We start from the raw sequence: 6,053 nt of genomic DNA, 5'->3' as shown, positions 1-6,053 counted from the left end.
ATCCACATTCAGAGGGCATAGTTTGGTCCTACTCAGGTTCCCCAGAAGTCAGTCCAGAGTCAGTGAGCTCCCACTAGCTCGGGTCAGCTGTCTCTGTGGGTTTCCCCATCATGACCTTGACGCCTTTGCTCCTATTATTGCTCCTCCCCTCTCTTTGACTGGACTCTAGGAGCTCAGCCCAGTGCTTAGCTGTGGATCTCCACACTTGCTCCCATCAGTTACTCGATGAAAGCTCTATGATGACATTTAAGGTAGTCATCAGTGTGATGACAGGGGACCCTCTCCACTATTGCTTAGATAGACTCAGGCTTCTGAGAGGTGATCTTCTAGATGGCCCCACCCAACCCTACATGGCATCATTCACCTGACATGCTCATGATCTATGTAGGTCTGCCAATGGAGTCATGTCACATTTTGTCTACTCTACCACTGTCTTATCTTAGGAGATGACAGTTTTGCCCAAATCGTCACTGAGTGTCTACACACTTAGACACTTGTGAGCAGCTTCTTCTGCCCTTCACGGCATCTTCAGCCTTGTGGACATCTCTAATCAGTTTTCCCCTTATACACAGATTATCTACTGCAAACCCACATTTTTAACAATTATTTTAGTTTTAATTAGGTTTGGAGGAGGGGTATGTGTGCATGAATGCTGATACCCACAAAGATCAGAAGAATTGGATCCCATTGGAGTTCCAAGTGGCTGTGAATCACCTTCTGTGGGTGCTGCTAACTGACCTTTGCTCATTTGCAAGAACAGCAGGCACACTCTTAACTGCTGAGCCATCTCTCTAGTCCCTAAGTTCAAGTCTTTATCTCACTAGAGATGACAACCCTGCAGGTGGCATCCACCTTCTTTCGAAGAAGAGGAATACACAGGCACGGCAGACCAAGCGAAGGGAATTGGTGAAAACGTCGTACAAGGCAGGCAGCCTGACACACGTCATGACAATGAATTAGGCAAGGAGTAGAAGAGAGCCTCCCGGTAGAGGAAATGAGGTAACACTGGCAGGGACCAGCAATCACCCGGCTCGGCAGGAAGTGGAAAGAAGATTAGTGTGTGGGGAGCAAGAGATGGGAAGTTGGAGAGGGTGTGGCTGCCTGGAACAGCAAGACTCTCCCTGGGAGCCCTTGGGCCTCAGCCCTAAGAGGAAGGAGCAGTAGAGTCATCCTCCTGTGGTTCTCCTCTTGAGCTTCTGCCTCCAGTGTTTCTGTGCAGCTTGTCAGGAGAAAGTGGAAGCGCCAAGGCTGAAAAGTCAGGCCTCAACTCTATGTCAGAGCCTCCAACGAAGCCTGACAAGAAATCGTCTATGCCGAGAAGTTAATTTGCATGTATTATATGCCACTGCTGAACCCAGGACAATAATGTCACCTGCAGAGGTAAGCCCTCCCTGATTACCTCTTTGAAACATTTCTTAATCCTCACTAATATGCAAAAGTGGAATTATGCTTAGTCATACACATATGCCGATACATGGGCACACATGACAACACACATGTGTGAATACACACAATTTTTCAAAGAAAAACGAGATTAGCCATGCCTTGTAGCCATAGCCTCAAAAATATTCACATTACTAGTATTTTGCCTACTAGCTACTAATCCCAGTTAATGTGGAGATTAGAGAAGGAGCTCTAATATTTACTGGAATCATACTTCAGCCAGATATAAAGAGACAGGCTTTTTTGTTTTTAACAGGCCTTTTCATAGATCGTCTTCTAAATATAATGGGACAGAGAGTAAGGAAAAAGCCAATCTATCCAAGGCATCTTCACACATGACACTAAGATTACAGCAGGCCTTGAACGCTAACAAAGCTTAGTCCATATCTCATTAGCTCATTCAAAGAGTAAGTGTATAAGTGAAATAAAATAAACAGAGAAATCCCTGAGTTAAGTCTCAAAGATGAAGGAAAATCAACACATAATTGTTCTTTTTTGTTTGTTTTTTACACTATTTTGTCATTTGAAGAAGTTTCCTTATTTGGTCACTTCTAGTCTTCCCCTCACACTCGGCTCCTGTGAATTTAAAAACTATATATAAACTCCAGATAAGTATATCACAGGAAAACCGGTCTTTGATGACTATAGAACTGAAAACTCTTATTAATTTAGTGACAAACAAAATCCATAAAGAGAGCAAACAAATTATATACATGTGCATGTGTCCCACAACACACCAGGTATTCAAGGTTAGTTTACCATCTGGAAATCAACGTGTCTGATGTATTACATTAGAACAACAATGTTTGAAAGTCATATGATCATATGAACAAGGGGGGAATATCTGTCAAGTATCCAAATGAAGAAAACACATAAGTTATTAAAGAGGAATTTTGTGAACCTCTTTTTAAAAATCCCCTATGAAAAGCTTACAGCTAAATGAAAAGAATGCAAGGCCATCCATTTTCAACATTTTCATGTTTAACCTGTATTTCTTCTTTTTTCCCCTAGGCTCTCAAAACCTTGGATTCAAAGGATCTTCCTGCCTCAGCCTCCAAAATTGTTGTTATACAATAAAATTCTACCACACCTCCTTCATTCTTGACATTTAGATTTCAAATTTTCCTGGAAATTCTAATCAAGCAAGGAATGGCAATTGAAATTTTCATGTTGAAAAGGAAGAAGTAAAACTATCTCTACTTGTTGAAAATGTCCTATAAGTGAAAAATGCTAAAAACTTCACAGCAAGAGTAAAATTAATTCATAAGCAGCAAGTCTAAGGAGTAGCTCAGCAACACAGGACTCCACTTAGCTTGGGTTATACTCATCTTTATCTTCTAACAATACCCTGAGTTCTTACATGCACATACCGTGCTCATACTTCCTCTCCTAACAACAGACTTAGCAATGCAGGACCTCTATTTATATCCAGTTTCACACACACACTCCCAATTCTAGACAATGAAAGAAGTTTCTCATCTTCACTAACAAAATGTTTAAAAGTCCCATTTTGTGGACCAGTTTCTTCTATTCAAATGCACTTCAGATGTATACAGGTTTGTGGGTAAGCAGGTCAATCCAGACTAGTCTAGTTTGGGATATATGCACAGTAAGGTAAAAAGAAAGTGTCTTCTTTGTGAACTCTTAGGGGAAATCCCCTATTTACCATCTTATGCATATGTAAAATTGGACTTGCATATGGTTAAAAACCAGATGCATCATGAGACAAGCATAAGCAGTGAGCAAAAGCTTACATAATTCAAATGTGTCAATTAAAATAAGGGAAGCGCCCAAATTATGCCCTAAGTTATGATCCTCTTCATCCTTCTAGGTTCACAAAGGAAGCCTGAGGCAATAGCCTGGGACCTTTAGGACTCTCTCATAAATGTCACTCTTGATAGCACATTCCTGTCTGTGCTATTACTTTGATTTTGCACAAAAATTTCCAACTTTACTATATGTGTGTATCTTTATGTTGATTCCTTGAGTAAGACACCAAGAACCAGAAAACACCTTGTCCAAACACCAGCCAACAGTAAAAAGAAAAAAACTAGTCAATTAGATTATAGGATATAATATTAATAAGAAAAAGTCTATTCATATCATAATGAAAGGTGTAAAAATGAGGTCTGGAGACACAGCGCACCTGCTGTGCAAGCATGAGGACCTGAGTTCAAATCCCTGTCACCTGCACGTAAAGTTGAGCACATACTTGTAATGTCAGCATTAAGGGGCAGAAATAGGCAGCTCCCTAAAGATTAGTGACAACCATCTCATCCAAAAGAGGGAAAGACTGTTTCAAAGCAATAATATTGAGAATGGAGTGGAAGACAGCCAATTCCTTTTGTGGCCTTGGTATATTTGTGTACAGAAGCACATAGGCCTACACACTCACAACATAAACCATACTCCCAACATAAGCCACACACACAAAGACTATAAAAATGAAACTAATGAGTAATTCCATTTACAATGGTATTAAAATAATAGAGTAATAATAAATTTAACTAAAAAGATATGTTATTTGTATATTGGATATCTAAAAGGAAATTATCTGCAAATATGGATAGTTGGAACTCTTCCTATTGTATCTCTTTGTTCTCCTTCAGTTGTCTTACTGGTTAACCTAAGACTTCAAGTACTATATTGGAGAGAGTGGACAGCCCTGACTTATTCCTGCTTTTAGTGGAGCTGCTTTGAGTTTCTCTCCATTTAAGTTGATGTTGGCTGTGGGTTTGTAGTAAGCTTCCTTTATTATGTTGAGCTATGCCACTTGTATCCCTCGTTTCTCCAGGACTTTTATCATGAATGAATGTTGGGATTTGTCAAACCCTTTCCTGCATGTATGGGATGATCCTTTGGTTTTGCCTTTAATCTGTTTATGTGGTGGATTATGTTTACTGACTTATATAAGTTGAGCCATCCTTGCATCCCTAGGTTAACAGTGAATAACAGCAACAGGTGAATTAAAATTTTTCATGGACTGGAAGGGACCATAACCTAGGAGATGGAAGGGAAGTTAATAAGATGCAGAAGAAAAGGAATGGAAGAGAAGGAATAAATAACACTATGGAAAAGCCATAAGGAAATAGATTATTTATAAGATCACTTTAAAATACATTTTGCATGTGTGTGTGCATGTTAAGTGGAGTTATGTCTTATGGGGTGACAATGCTTCCTCTGGGAGCCACGGGATATTGCCACTGCACTTGGTTGCCTCTCAGAACTTGAAAGTAAGAACCTATTGCTGGAGACAGCACATCAGCACATACTAGGGACCCAGGACTGGGTGGAATCAAGTTTGTACTGCCTTGGAAGCCTCCTCCCTAAGAGATAGCACTCATAATATCAAAAGGTGTGTGTAAGCTGCCAACAGGGAGAAAAGTGATCAATAGTCCTATACAGTTATATGCTCGTAAACTACAACAATGGTCTAATATTGCTGATGGCTCAGTAATGACACTTATATCTTTGGGAAAAACAACATCTGTCTAATTGGACTTAAGGCTCTCTCAATAGGGAAGAACTCGTGCCTGATACTGTAAATATACACACGAATCCATGCCATTTTCCTAAACTAATATAGCTTCTAACTGCATTCTAAATATTTATCATTATTCTCATGGATGACTATGTTTCTCACCTCTTATCAAAGATACTACCTTTGCAGCAGATGGAGGTTACTAATATCCTCAACTGTTTAAAATAACTGATTGCCTACAACTGGTATGTCCACAACATGGCCTCCACACTTGAGGCTCAGAGAACATCACAAAATATGGAGCAGAAGGATTGTAAAAGCTAAAGGACGAGGGTGTTTACTGTGAGGCAGTGTCTTCTAGACGTGACAGAGAGGATGTATCCATGAAATCTCAAAAGTATGGCTGTATTCACAAGGCATGCACAATGACCACACCCATCAACATGCCACCATGGATGATGAAAGAAATTTCACAAGCAGCTAAGGGAGGGAGAATAAGTTTTCTCCATGGACAAGCCCCCTGAGAGGACATCCAATTCTATATAGTCAACTCTAAACACATCTACACATAGGCAACAGCATCAGACTCTGAAAGTAAATTTGCACATAAATATATGCATATACATGTATATGTGTATTTGTGTAGCAATGATTGCAGAATAAGAGGTTATAAGTTTGAGAGGTGACTGGGGGAGGTCAGAAGTTGGAGAGGGGACAGGGAGGGTAGAAATGATGTAATACAACATATTCATGTATGAAATTTTTGAAGAAAATTACATGAAAGTATACAAGGTACTTCTGAATAAATATTTTCCAAGTTTGATATACAAATGGTCACACACAAGATGTTCGGTTTCATTATTCACTAGAGCAATTCACATGAAAATCATTATGAGCTACTTCTTCATTCACACCAAATCAAGAAAAAGTAAAAATGTCAAGAGTCATTAAGAGTATGGAGAAATTGAGCCTTCATACACTAACAGAAAAGTGGCATAGCTGTTGTGGAAAAGACTTTCACTGCTCTTCAACAGTTCCTTTGGTTTGTTGGTTTGGTCTTTGAAACAGGATCTTTCTTTATATCCCAGGTTGCCTTGAACTCCCAATCCTCCTGCCTAAGTCTCCTGAG

The 6,053-nt window shown here is 39.7% G+C and overlaps 1 long non-coding RNA gene across 1 annotated transcript; it reads left to right on the top strand.

The window, feature by feature from the left end:
- Nucleotides 1–858: 858 nt before the first annotated feature.
- LOC110343351 lies at nt 859–2,537 on the top strand. The gene is made up of 2 exons (XR_002385607.2): nt 859–1,380; nt 2,455–2,537. It is a non-coding gene; the product is annotated as an uncharacterized LOC110343351 (long non-coding RNA).
- The last annotated feature ends 3,516 nt before the right edge of the window (nt 2,538–6,053 follow it).

This window comes from Mesocricetus auratus, unplaced genomic scaffold (assembly GCF_017639785.1).
Source record: "Mesocricetus auratus isolate SY011 unplaced genomic scaffold, BCM_Maur_2.0 Super-Scaffold_100006, whole genome shotgun sequence".
Lineage (NCBI taxonomy): Eukaryota > Metazoa > Chordata > Mammalia > Rodentia > Cricetidae > Mesocricetus > Mesocricetus auratus.
The sequence above is the reverse complement of the archived record's forward strand: the minus strand, read 5'-3'. Positions and strand labels throughout refer to the sequence as shown.